The sequence below is a fragment of the Humulus lupulus genome, chromosome 1, assembly GCF_963169125.1.
Source record: "Humulus lupulus chromosome 1, drHumLupu1.1, whole genome shotgun sequence".
Lineage (NCBI taxonomy): Eukaryota > Viridiplantae > Streptophyta > Magnoliopsida > Rosales > Cannabaceae > Humulus > Humulus lupulus.
In genome coordinates, this window is record NC_084793.1 from 297,621,882 (window position 1) to 297,637,992 (window position 16,111).

Genomic DNA, 16,111 nt, shown 5'->3' on the forward strand with positions numbered 1-16,111 from the left:
CATAAGGCTTTCCTATTTCCATTCGTTAAACTTTCACTAAGCATTTTTACCACCTTGTGTAAATGAGTCGAATGCTCGGTCCCGGTTCCAACGACCGGGACCGTTGGGGAAAAGTTGTAGGAAATGTCTCTTCTGGTGACTCATGTTTGGGTCTTGACGGCCTGGACTAAATTATTCCAACTTTATAATACGGGCTCCAATAGCTCGGACCACCCGAGATCTTTCTAGATTTTAACTTATCAACTCACTTTAACCCTGTTGCTTAGATTCCTATGGCCTGGGCCATTAAGGAGTTGATAATTATCACTAAATCTATTTGTCTCAATTCTAGTGTTCAAGTTGTGACCGTCTAGACCATCAGGGATTAGTTGATTAGCTTATTTTGAAACCTAGGTTAGGTTCCCACGGCCTGGGCCATTTATAAGACTAATTTTAGACAACTTATACCTAGGACTCGCGCTCCAATAGTCCTGTGTTATTGCAGAGATGACGTGGACTGGTATTTGGTTATTTGGGACCATGCTTGGTCAACCGATTTATAGGTATTTTATATCCCCGGGCCACGCATATCCGGGTTAGGACTAGGGCTAGCCTGCATTTCCTACTGGATATTTCACCTCCCAGACTATGTATGTCTGGGCTAGGATTAGGCCTGAGCCTTAAGTCCTATAGTTTGTAGCCCTGGACCACTTATGCTCGGGTCAGGACTAGGCCTGAGTCTTGCATCCTACTTGGTTTGTACCCCCCAGACCTTGTCGATCTGGGTTGGGACTAGGCCTTAGCCCTGCGTCCATTTGGGCTTATACCCCCCGGACCTTGTCAGTCCAGGTTGGGACTAGGCATTAACCTTGTGCCCTTTCGTTAGGAGTTGGGCTTCCATTTCTATCCGTTGGTTCGAACCAAGAGAAATTAGCATCCTGTTTTGTTTTTGTTCTCAGACTTGCTCGTGTGAATGGATATACACCCCCCCCCCCCCCCTTAGTGAGCCAAGACTGGTCTTGGGTCACTTGCTTATGGAGACAGACGAGAACTTTCATTGTTTCACAATATTTCTTTATGATGTTTTGTAAACGTCATTTTTATTATTCGAGAAATCTCCTTGGGCCATACATTGTTTATAAAGAAAATTTAATGCCGAAACATGCTCTCCTGACTACTAATAGTACTTACGAAGATGTTCCGCATTCCAGGCCCTTGGGACTTCAGTTCCATCGAGTCGTTTTAAGCGGTACATTCCCGGACACAATTCATGTTGGATTTCGTATGGTCCCTCCCAGTTCTGGCCCAGAACCCCCACTCCTGGATCTTGGGTTGCAGGGAAGACTCTCCTTAGGACTAGATCGCCGGCCTCAAACCATAGGCTTTTCACTTTCGAGTTAAAATGCCGAGCGATCTTGCCTTGATACATCTTCAATTGAACTTGGAATTCTTCCCGGATCTCTTCTATAAGATCTAAGGATTCCTGGAGTAAAGTGTTGTTCTGAGTAGGATCGTACGTGTCCCTTCTGTGGGATGGGAAAACTGTTTTCACCGGGATAACGGCTTCGCATCCGTAGACCATGGAGTAAGGAGTATGTCCGGTAGATGTTCGTTCGGTGGTTCGGTATGCCCATAGTACGTGGGGCAACTCCTTAGGCCATCTGCTCTTGCAGGCTTGAAGATTTTTCTTCAACGTTCCCTTCAGGATCTTGTTGACGACCTTCGTTTGCCCGCTCGCTTGAGGTCTGGCCACCACGGAGAAGCTCTTGATGATACCATGTCTTTCACAGAAGTCTGTGAAGTGGATGCTGTAAAACTACTTCCCGTTGTCGGACACAATCTTGTAGGGGAGCCCGTATCGGGACACAATGTTGTTGATGACGAAGTCCAAGGCCTTCTTTGAGGTGATGGTGTTCATAGGCTCCGCTTCGACCTACTTGGTATAGTAGTCGATGGCCATGATAGCATACTTCACACCACCTTTCCTGGTCGGGAGCGATCCTACTAGGTCGATTCCCCATACTGTGAAGGGCCAGGGACTTTTCATTAGAGTTACTTCCGTTGGAAGGGCTCCCAGGATCTTTGCGTACCTTTGGCACTGTTCGCATTTGCGGACGTAATCAACACAGTCTTTCTTCATGGTTGGCCAGAAATATCCTTGGCGTAGGATTTTCTTGGACAAGCTGAGTCCGGCTGTATGATCTCCGCAGAAGCCTTCGTGCACCTCGTGCATGATTGCACTCATTTTGGTCCCGGACATGCATCAGAGGTACGGCATGGATAACCTTCTATGATAGAGCTTTCCCTCCTTAATAACGTATCTATGGATCTGGTATTGAAGCTTCCTGGCTGCTGCCCTGTCCGCGGGCAACCCCCCGGTTGTCCGGTTGTTAGGTATTGGATGATGGGTCCCATCTAGGACGCGGAGTAGTCTATAGCATTTATCGTGAGGGTTTGAATACTTGGTATGGGGAGATGGTTGATCGGGATCAGCCCGAAAAGTTCTGCCTCAGCATCTGTGGCCAGTTTTGCCAATATGTCCGTAAACACGTTTTGTTCTTTGGGGATCTGGTAGATGGAATGCTTCTTAAAAGTTTGAAGCATCTCTCGTGTCCGAGTCACGTAAGCTGCCATCTTTTCCCTTTTTTTTTTTAGTATTCTCCCGAGATCTGTCTGACAACCAACTGGGAATCGCTATAGATCTCCAGGTTTGCGGCCCTAACCTCTCGGGCCAGGCGCAACCCGGCCAACATGGCCTCATGCTCGGCCTCGTTGTTCGAAGCCTTGAACTGGAAACATAGGGTATTTTGTAACTGGTGTCCCTGTGGCGACACTAGGATGATTCCGACCCCTGCTCCATTTTCATTCGAGGCTCCGTCTATGAAAACCTTCCACAAGGGCGCTGCGGGATCCGCGCGATCGACCTTTTTAGTGATCCCGGAGCATTCCACGATGAAGTCGGCTAGGGCCTACCCCTTGATTGATATTCTAGGGATGTACACAATGTTGAACTGACTCAGTTCCTTGGCCCACTTCAAGAGTCTTCCCGATGACTCAGGATTTGGCAACACTTGCTGCAAAGGATGGTTTCTCAGAACTCTTATGGCATGGGCTTGGAAATAAGGCCTAAGCTTCCGGGACGCGATTAGTAGGAAAAATGTCAACTTTTTGATTAGTGGATATCGTGATTCCACGCCTAATAACCTTTTGCTTACGTAATAGACTGGGAGCTGGGCCTTCCCGTCTTCCCGTACTAGGGCGGCATTGACAGCGTGTTCGGTCATGGCCAAATAGAGGTATAGCGGTTCTCCCTCCACCTATTTCGCCAATATTGGTGATCAGGCCAGATGTTCTTTTAGCCTTTGGAAAGCCTATTCGCATTCAGTCGACCATTCAAACCTTTGGCTTCCCCGAAGGACGTTGAAGAACGGGATGCATTTGTCTGTGGCCTTCGAGACAAAACGACTCAAAGCGGCTATCCACCCAGTTAGGCTCTGAACATCTTTGTGCTTCCGTGGTGAGGGCATCTCAATCAGTTCCTTGATTTTTTCTAGATTGGCCTCTATTCCCCGGTAGCTTACTATGAACCCCAGGAACTTCCCGGATGCTACGCCGAAGGTGCATTTTTTGGGATTCAACTTCATCCCATACCTTTGAATGACTGCGAAGGCTTCGGCCAGATCGTCAGAATGTTCGCTGGAGGTCTTGGATTTGACTAGCATGTCATCGATGTAGACCTCCATGTTCCGTCCTAGCTGGGCCCGGAACATTCTGTTGACTAGCCGCTGATAGGTGGCTCTGGCATTTTTGAGTCCGAAAGGCATGACGATGTAGCAGTACACCCCCTTGTTGGTTTGGAAACTGGTATTTTCCTGGTCCGCTACATGCATAGAGATCTGATTGTAGCCTGAGTAGGCATTCATGAAACTTAAGATCTTGTATCCGGATGTTGCGTCCACCATCTGATCGATCCGAGGGAGTGGGAAACAATCTTTAGGGCAAGCTTTGTTGAGATTCGTGAAGTTGATGCATGTTATCCAGGTCCCGTTTGGCTTAGGCACCGGCACTGGGTTGGCTAGCCACATGGATATAAAGCTTCTTGGATGAAGTTGATCGAGTATAACTTTTCAACTTCCAGCTTGAGGGCTTCCGCCCTTTCTGCCCCTAGAGATCTTCGTTTCTTCCGGACCGGGGTCGCATCCTTGTCGATATTCAAGGCATGGCAGATGATATTGCGGTCGATCCTGATTATATTCGAATGAGACCAGGCTAGGACATCCTGGTTTTCCTTCACTCAGGCGATGATGGCAGCCCGGACCTCTGCATTCAGGTTCTTCCCGACTTGGATTACCTTGGTCGGGTCGGTGTCACTGATGCACACTGCTTCAATCTCTTCCATGGGTTCCAGTACGCGATCCTCCCCTATCTGCGGGTCCAGCTCGTCTTCTTCCCGGATAATCCGTCTTGCTGGGGGAAGAGGCGGGACTAGATCAGCGATTTCCTCAAGAGGTTTTTCGCGGACCATGTAAATGGGATGGGCAGATACGTGGTAACATTTCTTGGTGCTCTTCTGATCTCCTCGGACTACTACAACTCCTCCGTTATCGCATGTGAATTTCATGCATAGGTGGCGGATGGAGGTGATAGCCCCGAAGTCGACCAATGCGGGCCGAACAAAAATGATGTTGTAAGCGGTGGGGAAGTCCACCACCACGAACGTACAAAATTTGAATGAGCTTTGCATCTCGCTCCCTAATGTTACGGGCAACTGGATTTTTCCCATCGGGAGTATTGAATCCCTATTGAAGCCATAGATCTGGGTTGGGCATGAGGCCAAATCCACCTCGGTCAAGCCAATTACAATGAAGGCAAGTTTTAACAAGATGTTGACGGAGCTTCCATCGTCCACCAATACTCTGGACACCATCTTGTTGGCGATTTGGGCATCAATGACCAGAGGGTCATGATGCGGGAAATGGAAGTTGTGGGCGTCGTCTTCCGTGAAGGTGATGGGGAGGTTCATCAAATTCGGGTGTTGAGCTGGTGCTTGGACCAAGGCGCATACCTCTTGGTCGTGGTCAAGTTTGCTGAGGTAACACTTTTGATCATTCCGGGATAGTCCTACTAGATAGGGCCCGCCCGAGATGGTGGCTACATGACCATCTACTTGCGGGGGCGCGGTCCTGGCCGGGTAAGGCATTCCAGGCCCGAGCGCCTGCACAGCAGGGGCCCCTTGAGGAGCCTGTGCTCCCAGACCCTTTGCGTAACCTCCCTGGGGAGGTGGGTACGCTCCAGGTGCACCCGGGATTGTGGACTGTCCGGGGACTGCTGACAGTCCCGGAACTCCCATGGGCATCTTGATCCATTGGTGGATATGTCCCAGCTTGATCAAATTTTTGATCTCGTCCTTCAGCTGCCGACATTCTTTGGTTGTGTGGCCCACCTCCTTATGGTACGCGCACATTTTGCTGGTAACCCTTAGGTTCTTTCCTCATTTGAACATGGGGGCTGGTTTTCGGTAATGAACCATCCTTTCTGTGGCCAGGTAGATGTTTTCCCTAGTATCCACTAGGTATGTGTACTCTGAATATTGGGGCTTGTAGCCCTTCTTGCCCTTCTTAGAGGGTTCAAACCGATTTTGTCCCTTCCCGGATCTCTTTCCCCGGGAGGGATTCACACTTGCTTCAGTTCCCCCCATCTGGGATGGCTGGGCCCCGCTAGGAGCACCACTGTACCCGATCGGCGCAATTCCATACTCGGGCAATGGGGTAGTCTGTGCCGGGGCGTACCCCGAATATGTAGAGCCATAGACTGTAGGCGCAGCAAAGGTCATTCTAGGCGCGACTGCCGATCTCGACGCTATTGAGGGAGTTAGGTACTGGTGGGCCGGATACTACACCCCGTATCCCGAAAAGGTTTGGGCATGCGGCTGAGGTGCTGGCTGCCATCCGAATGCCTGGATTTGGGCTTCCTCCCAATTGATGAAGCCTTGTGCTCTCCTTATGAATTCCTCGAGGGTGGCCGCCTTGCTGCGCTACATGTTGTCCCAGAGGGGAGACCCGGCTCGAATTCTGGATTGTAGGGCCACCAGGCGCTGTCCATTGTCCACCTTGGTTTTGGAGGCTTCTTCTATGAAACGCTAGATATAGGCCCTTAACATCTCTGTGGGGAGCTGCTTGATGTTGGCGAGGGCACTGATCTGCATGTCCATCCTCATGGAGGCCACAAAATGTTTGCGGAAAGCCGATTGCAGTCTAGATCAGGATTTGATGGATTCTGGCTTGAGCCTCTTCCACCATTCCTCCGCAGGTCCGCCTAGAGTAATTGCAAAGCAGAGGCACTTGCCGTTGTCGCAGACGTGGGCTACGGTCATGAACCGATTGTAGCACGATAGATGATATCTGGGGTTGGTGTTCCCAGTGTAGGCGGGAAGATTCGTCATTTTGAACCCTTTGGGGAGCACCACATCCAGGATGTGCTTGGTGCAGGGCCCCTTTTCTTCTTCGTTAGAATCAGAGTCTTCTCCCTCCTGCTTGCGGACCAGGCGATCCATGACTTTTTTTAAGGCGGCCAGCTATTCCATGAACTGTCTGGCCATACCATCTCCTAGGGGAACTCTCTCGTTCCTTCCGTCATTGAGATTATTTCTCAAATCGCCTCCTCGGGGGCAGATCTTTTCCTTATGAGCCCATTCCTTTCGAGCATTTAGCCCGACACGCAGGTATACCCAGGATGTATAGTCCCTGGAGCTAAAGGCGTTAAACTCGTCATCATGCTGGCGCCCCTTGTCGTCCTTATTCATGGAAGCGCTTGGGCGAAAAAGTTGTTCCCGTCCATTCTGCCTTAGGGTAGGCCGGGGCTGGGTACCCTGCAGGCGCGTCATTTGCGGATTGATTGGGTGATCCTGTCCTGGGACGGGACGCACCCTCTCTTTCCTAGGGAGCGACCGGGGGTACATCCCAGTTTTATGGATGGGAGGGACTTCCCTCTAGGGGTTTTCTTTTCCCTCTAGGTTGGCCACTTTGGCCTTCCTTGTCTCTTGGGCCAGGTTAACTGGGCCTTGTTTAGGAGCTTGTCCCAGGGCAGGAATCGGTCTCGCATTTTCAGGCATGTTATTCCTAGCCTGCGGAGCGGCGGTTGTGTTCCTGGAGAAGGAACAACTGGAGGACTAGCCGCCAAACCTTGGGTGGCTATGAAAGCTTGCAGGTCTTGGAGGGACTCTTGCATCCGTCGAGTGCCTTCCTTTTGTTCGACAATCCTGGCCTTTTGGTCCAGGACTTGTTGTCTTAGTTTGGTCACCTCCGGGTCCTCCTGGTTAGGGTCTACTTTTTCTGGGATCACGGGATCCTCAGCTTCGAGATCGTGGTATTCCCCCTCATTTCCCTCCTCTTCCTCATAATAATCTTCCTTATACTTTGCCCTACCTTCATAGTTCTGCGACTCGTCAGGCTGGGACATCTGATGTGGTGTGTCCTCAGGTTGGCTCTGAGGAAGAGGTTGGCTAGGCAGTGGCTCTCCATTGCCTTGTGCTTGGTTAGTAGGGTCGAAAGTGGTGTGCCTTGTGTTCACCATTTGTTGCAGACATTCAAGATCAACTCAAGCTTTCTAAAACTCTCAATGAAAGCACCAAAATGTTTACCAAGTTTTTCGGAAAATGGAATTATGAAAGATAAGAAAGCTTAATAAGAAAGGATTTAGAAAATGCAAGCAAGGTTTTTACGTGGTTAGGGCGTTATTGAGCCTTAGTCCACGAGTCAGTTGTATTAGAGCTTAGAGAGCTTTTGACAATGGAGTTTTTTGCAAGTTTCGGCAAAGTAATTGCTTACAAGAAAAATCTAGAATCCCCACCCCAGCGCACCACTATTTGTATTTATAGGCAAGCGAGTGCACTGGGCTTGGGACGGGCTAGTTCAGGCCCAATAAGGGTGTAAGTACCATTTGCTTCTCTGATGGGAGCCCAATACAAAGGATTGAAATATGAAACATACATTAACCAAAGCCCATTGGGCCAACCCAAACAAGATCTTACTATAAGACACGCGACAAACTAGAGTTTCAGTCTGGGTGTTATGGGCTACGAGGAAGATTTGGGGGACAAGATCGATTAGAGTCGTGGCGGCGCAGTTCTGACCAACGGCGTACAATCCCAAGGTAGCCTTCTCTGCATGTTACTTATGGGGACAACGTTCCACGCTTCTTGGGACGATGTCAGTATCGGAGGTACTTTGTCACGCCAAACTTGGCTAATCGATCCAGGTCCGTTTACCAATGTCCCCCTCTGTTTACCATGGTCCCGGTCCGTTTACCAGGACCCGGGTTTACCTATAGCAATCCCAGCCTAATCTCGGATTTGGGAGCCACGACCTCCTTTACTGTATCTTAGGGGACATCCCGGTACGCAGACCTGGGTTTATACAACCTGCCCCGATGATGGTCCCGGCTTACACTCCCGGATGCCCTTTGGGCCTTTCCGAGACTTGGGCTGCCAATATCCGTTTTCCTTTCGTCTAATGGGCCTGATCTGGGCCTTAACTCCTTGGAAGGCGGCCCATGGACTTAGAGTGTGGATCTGTACATTTTGAAAGAAACGGGGATAACAATAGGCGTTTCGTGGAAGGGTTCTCAAAGATTGCTACTGCATTGACTGAGCTGACACGCAAAAATCAGAAATTTGTGTGGTCAGACAAGTGTGAGAACAACTTCCAGGAACTGAAGCAGAGATTGATTACAGCTCCAATTCTGAGTCTTCCAACAGATCAGGAGAAGTTTGTGATTTATTGTGATGCTTCTCACCAGGGTTTGGGTTGTGTTCTGATGCAGTTAGAGAGAGTAATTGCTTATGCCTCACGTCAGTTGAAGGAGTATGAAAAGAGATATCCCACTCATGATTTAGAGTTGGCGTCTGTGGTCTTTGCTTTAGAGATATAGAGGCATTATCTTTATGGGGAAAAGTGTGAGGTTTATACGGACCTCAAGAGCCTGAAATACTTCTTCACATAGAAAGATTTGAATATGAGACAAAGGCGTTGGATGGAATTAGTAAAAGATTATGACTGTGAGATTTTGATTCATCTAGGAAAAGCCAACGTGGTAGCTGATGCCTTAAGCCGGAAGGGTCCGGGGCAGATTTATGGTGCGAGGTTGATAGCCAGAGAGTTAGCTGATGACATGACCAGAGCTGGTGTAGAGTTGTTGGTGGACTAGTTGGCTAATATTACGCTACAGTCTATACTATTGGAGAGAATTAAGGAGGGTCAGTTGAGTGATCCACAACTGATCAAGATCAGAGAGGATGTTTTGGCTAGATCATCCATAGATTATACAGTGTCTGATTTAGGCTTGCTGTGATATAAGGGGCATATATGTGTTCCGTTAGACACTGCTTTGAGGCGAGAGATTCTGGATGAATCTCATACTACACCTTGCTCTTTGCATCCAGGCACCACAAAGATGTATCAGGATGTGAGATCATTGTATTCATGGCTGGGGATGAAGATGGATGTAGTGGAATATGTGGAAAAATGCTTGACATGTCAGCAGGTCAAGGCTGAGCATCAAAAGCCGGCAGGGTTATTGCAGCCTTTGGATATCCCAGAGTGGAAGTGGGAGGACATCACGATGGATTTCTTGGTGGGGTTACCCAGGACGGTTGGTCAGCATGGCTCTATTTGGGTTATAGTGGATCGCTATACCAAGTTAGCTCACTTCTTACCAGTGAGGACTACATATACAGTTGATCAGTATGCATATCTCTATGTGAGAGAGATAGTGTGCCACCATGGAGCACTGAGGTCGATTGTGTTAGATCGGGACTCCACTTTTACTTCCAAGTTATGGGGAAGTTTACAGAAGGCCATGGGAACACAGTTGAAGTTTAGTACTGCTTATCATCCTCAGACAGATGGGCAATCTGAGAGGACGATCCAGATATTAGAAGACATGCTGCGGGCATGTGTGCTGGACTTTGGTGGATCTTGGAGTAAGTATCTACCTTTGATAGAGTTTTCCTACAACAATAGTTATCAGTCTACCATTGGAGTTGCACCTTATGAGATATTGTATGGTAGGAAATGTAGATCTCCCATTCATTGGGATGAGACAGGTGAAAGAAGATACTTAGGTCCTGAGGCAGTTCAAAGGACTAGTGAGGCCATTGAGAATATTAGAGTTCGGATGCTCACTTCTCAAAGTAGACATAAAAGTTATGCAGATCCCAAGCGTAGGAACGTGGAGTTCCAAGTGGGAGACTATGTCTTCCTTGGGGTCTCGCCATGGAAAAGGGTGAGGATATTTGTGAAGAAGGGCAAGCTGAGCCCTAGATTTGTAGGTCCATTTGAGATCCTGGAGAGGATTGGTTAAGTGGCTTACAAGTTGGCCTTACCTCCGGCGTTGTCAGCGTGCATAACGTGTTTCACGTTTCAGCTCTTCGGAGGTATGTATTTGATGTGACTCATGTTTTGAGTTATGAATATGTGGAGCTTGAGGCAGATCTCTCCTTTGAAGAGTAGCCAGTCCAGATACTTGACAAAAAGGACAAGGTCCTCAGAAATAAGACTATACCTTTGGTTAAGGTATTGTGGAGGAACAACAAGGTCGAGGAAGCAACCTGGGAACTGGAGTCAGTTATGCAGAGTCAGTAGCCTGAACTATTTAGGTATATTTCGAGGACGAAATTTCTGTAAGGAGGGGATAGTTGTAATGCCCCAAAATCCCTAATGCGGTTTAATGGCTGGATAAGTAGGCAGGGAGGGTCATAATTGTTTTATTATTCCATTAAATGATTATATGCATGTGTTATGTGAATTGTATTATAATATGATGTTAAATGCATGCATGTGGGTCCACATTTGATTATTAGGGTATTTAGGTAATTTGGCCCGTTGAGGGCATATTTGTGTATTTTGGTGCACATTGTGATTTATGGATGAGATCCCATTATTATGGGGATATATTTGAGCTATTCGGCATAAGATGGTCTTATGTTGCAAATTGGCGGTTTTGTCATAACGAGGTCAATTATGGGGATATTGGATAATGAGAGTGATTATTTGATGATATATTGGGAGTTATTAAGATCATGAGGAAATTCTGGGAGTTTTGACTATTTTGCCCCCGGTGATGTTTTTGGGACCCCGAGCATTAGGTTTTATTTGAGGTTACTTAAGCCTGAAGTAGTATGTCAGAAAGAACCTTACGTTAAAAACACCTTTTTCTCTCTCCCGTTATCCTTTGTGACTATTTGTGGAAATTTCAAAGAAATCTTGAGTTCTTGGAGTCGGAATCAAGCAAGGATCGAGGCATAGCGATCCTAGGAAAGATTAGAAGCTTCTTGGCCGAAGGATTTGATGAGAAACAACCCAATCAAAGGTAATCCAAGCTTTAAGCTTTGAGTTTTAGAGTTTCTAAGCTTTGGTTTGGATTTTGTGCGTTGTTGAGTTTTTGATTCGTTTGGGCCTCGAGATTTGATGATTTTGGATCATTGGGATGTTTGGGAATTTTTATTTTTGGATTTGGAGATGTTTAAGTAGGTTTTTGGAAGGATTTAAAAGTGAGAAATCAAAGTTATGGTAGGTTTCCAGGTGGGGGCCGCAGCCCTGTTCTTGGGCGCCGCGGCCCGAGCTCGATGCTGAAGAAGGTGAAGTTTGTGTGTGTTGGGGGCCGCGACACTGAGTATGGTGCGCTGCAGCGCTTGCTCCTGTCTTGGCTGGGGGCTGCAGCTCAGGGTTTTGGGGCCGCGGCTCATGAGGGATTTTGAGGCGAAATGGGTGTTTTGATCATGGGAACTTAATCTTAGGGCTCAGGATCGTTCCTACCACCTGGTTTAGTGGGATTCGATGTCCTGAAGGCTAGGTTTTGGTTTGGGAACCTTTGTTATTCATTTTATTGATGGAATCCCATATTTGGTTATGACTAGGTGACCGCTAAGGAACTAAAAGACAGATCGTTCTCAAGGGTCGTTCTTTTTACTAATTCTCGCTCAAATCAGAGGTAAGAAAACTGCACCCCATATGTGACATGCATGGTTATTCATGAGGCATGTTGAATGTTTGAATGTGGACATGGGTTGAATATTGAATGCTTAGCAAATCTTGCTCACTTGTGTATGGTACTGATTGAGTAGTCAGAATTAGCAATGGTGTTAGTATCAACTATGAAGCTGTGACTCATTAGTCAAGTTTGGCAGTGGTACTAAGCACTGGTCACATGGGATTGACTCATAAGTCAAGAACGACCTTAGCGTGTTAACGCGAGCCAATGAAGATTAGATCTAATCGACATCTGTATTAAATGACTCGAATAAGCATTAATGTCGGACCGACCTCAAGTTCGATGAATATTAAAAGGGCTTGTCTAGCCAAAGGCTAGTCATTTAGAGCCAGGGCCAGCGAGCCTAGTGACTGTTTAGTCACATGACTATGGGTGCCGAGCCCCGTGTGACTTACCCATCAGTCACTCATCTGTTTAAGCTAGTAACTTACCCATCAATCACTCATCTGTTTAAGCTAGTGACTTACCCATCAGTCACTCATTTGTTTAAGCTAGTGAATTGCTTGTCAGTCACTCATTATAGTTTACCAGAACCTCAAGTGTTAAATAACTCATATGATTAAGAGCTATAAGCTCCTTCATGGTTAATGTAACCACAAAGTGATATTCACTCATCTGTTATGAGCTATAAGCTCTGTATGATTATCATGATCATCATCTAATATTATATACTTGCATTATTGTGTTTTCTTGCTAGGTTATGGCTCATGGGTGCTATGTGGTGTAGGTAAAGGGAAAGAAAAGCTCACCCAGCCTTGAGTGGAGAGCTTAGGTGGTGTTGTATACATATTCGGCTGCTCGACCACCATGGCCAAGGAGTTCTCAAGGAAACTAGGGGGTTTACCCTATTTTTGCCGCTTAGATCGGCGGGTTGTAAATTTACACAGTAGTGACCATTTTTCATTGTAAATAACTTGTAAATGTTTTTATGGGCCCATGAACAATTTTATGTTTTCAATAAAATATATCCTTTCCTTTTGGTTGGTTTTCCACCTTAACCTAGTAATAACACCTAGAAGCACGTTTTTCACCAAAGAACTCGATTAGCGAGTTAAATTCACGATTCAACATTCACCGTAACGGTCTTGGGGTAACCAGGGCATTACACCTAGCGTTGGCTGAACGTGGGTCAAATGGAGGGGGGAGCTGAGGCAGACGTGCTGGGCTTGGGGGCGTGGGCTTCGGCTGGGCAGGAGGCCTGATTGGGCTGGTTGGTGGAAGCAGCAGCGGGCCCAGATGGCTGAAGAGAGGCTTCGGGACCATGGGGCTGGATGGAGGCAGCTGGGTCTCCTTCATATTTTCCTCTAAAATGCCACTTTTTGTCATCATTATTCTTAGCTTTTCAAACACCAATAATACAACATACTCCCTACAAAATAAACATAAATTAAATCATAATCAATTATTTTCAATTATAAAATAAATAATATTAATTCATTGAAAATATTAATTATAACTTAATTTATATTTAACATTTAAGTTCAAAATTGCATCTTTTTACTTCTAACTTAACAATATTATTTTTAAATAATTAAACTATAACATTTTATAACAAAATAACTATAAAAGCACACAAAAATATATAAAATCAAAATAAACCAAATAAATTCAAAATTACTTAAAAACTTAATAAATCAATTAAAAACTCAAGAATTAAGCAAAAATTAGCATAAAAAAATGTGGAAAAATAATTCTATTTTGTAGAGTTATCACACCCCCAAACTTAATATTTTGCTAGTCCTCAAGCAAAAGAAAATTAAAAACACACACATTTTTTTTAATTGGTGATGTCAAATGTTTTCGTCAAAAATTACATACTGGAAATAGTTCAAAGAAAATCACAAATAAAAGTAAAGCTTATGCAATTAATTAAAAAGTTAAAATCGTTTTCAAAATAAATATTTAACATCCAACCACAAAAACATCAAATCATCATGTGAACATTAGACAAACTTATGCAAAAATAAATTAAATCTCAAGAGATAATCAAGCAAATTCCAGGATTTTTCAATTTTTTTTTAGAGATTTAAAGAATTTAATGTTTAAATAAACTTTGTCCAAAAATCACAATAGTTCAAATAGAATAGAAAAGTTTCATATAATGAAAGAAAATCTATAATTAAACAAAACTAACTCAAAAATTAAAAACACAGTTTAAGATTTATTTATATTTTTCTAAGAACTAAGAACAATTTTAATCATAATGCTTGTCATCGGAAAATGAAAATCACCAATATTTTTTCAAACAAAACAAAGAAAATAATTTTTTTTTACATTATATAACAAATGAAAATCACATAAAAAAAAAAGAAAAAAAAAAGAAAATAATAAACAACAAATAAACACAAATGAAAAACATGCATAAACACAAAGAAAAACACATAAACACAAAGAAAAATATATACACACTACCCCCAAACTTAAATAAAACATTGTCCTCAATGAGTAATAAAATAGAAAAAGTTAAGAACTACTCCTTTGGATGTATGCTTCCTTGATTTGGCTCATTTGTTTTCTTCTCTTCTTTTCTTTTTGGGCAAGAAGTTTCCTACAAGCTTTTTGGAATTTGAAAAACATAAAACATAACACACAACAAAAGTAAAATATAAAATGAAACATAAAAAGTATGGGTTGCCTCCCACAAAGCACTTTAGTTTATAGTCTTTAGTTCGACTATACTTTTTTTTTTCTTTCAACCTACACCCAATCGATGGTGTAAAATTTCATTAATAGGGTGAGTTATGACTTTGATACAAATGCCATAAATAATAATTAATAACATCACACCTACAGGAAAATTAGAAATATACAATTTTGGTGGATTTTCAATAAAATATGAAAATTGCAAATCTTTTTTAACCTCCCTTTCAATTTGAGTGAATATGCATATTTCTTCAACTATGGGCTCATGAGATACAACAATATCATTTTCTTTTTCCTCATGATCCATTTCAATCAATTCATCTAACTCCTTAGTTTCAAGTAATACTTGGATGTTATTCAAAGGTTCTTTGACAACTTCATTCTCTTTTTCATTTTCAATTTGTCTATTTGGATTGGGAATGGGTTGGTTGGAGTAAACTTGTTTTTCCGACTCTATAACAGTTGCAAGTTGTCCTACTATGGTTTCAATTTTTGAGATTGAATGAGACTGGGCTAGTAAGATTTGGTAGGTTGATTGCATGAACTGTTATCGGGTGTCCTCTAAAAATGGGCTCGTTTCTTGTTAAATGAGATATGATAGGTCAGATTGGGCATGACTTTGATTGTGCATGTTGAATTCATGCCCTATTGGAGACTGGGTATGACTCCAAGAAAAAGTTGGATTATAGGTGGGGGTAAAATGGGTATCAAAAGATTCATGCATATCATACATATCATTAGTTTCTCCATAATTTACATTTGAGCGCTCATAATAGTTGTATTCAGAATTCCAACTATAATTAAAATGATCCATATGGTAAAAACTAAATGACAAACTATTTTTTTTTTACAATTAAAAAAAAACTAAAATTAAGATAACAAAAAGAACAATTAAGGTAAAAAGAACAAGAAATTAAAATTAAGATAACAAAAACAATGTTAAGATATTAAAAAAAATTTAGGAGGCACAAGTGCCATCAACTAAAAATAAAAAGTTAGGAGACACAAATGCCATCGACTATCACAAAATAACAATAATAATAACACAAAAAGCTAGGAGGCACAAATGCCATCAACTAACAAAAATATAAACGAAATAAATTTACAACAAAATTAGGAGGCACAAGTGCCATCAACTATAAAAATTAAAAAGATAGATAGAAGGCACAAGTGCCGTCAACTAAAAAAAACAATAAATATAAATATATAATAGTTTTTTTATGGGTGGAAGAACCGTCCCAAATTTTCTTTTTATCTTTTTTTTTTAATTTTTATAGATATATATTTTTGTATATATAATTTTTTTTAAGTGAAAAAATTAAAATAACTAGTAGAAGAATTTACTAACCTTGAGATAAATTTTGTTTTTTTTCTTGCAACTCCCTGGCAACGGCGCCAAAAACTTGGCGGACCAAAAACAGGTATGTTTTAAAAATTTATA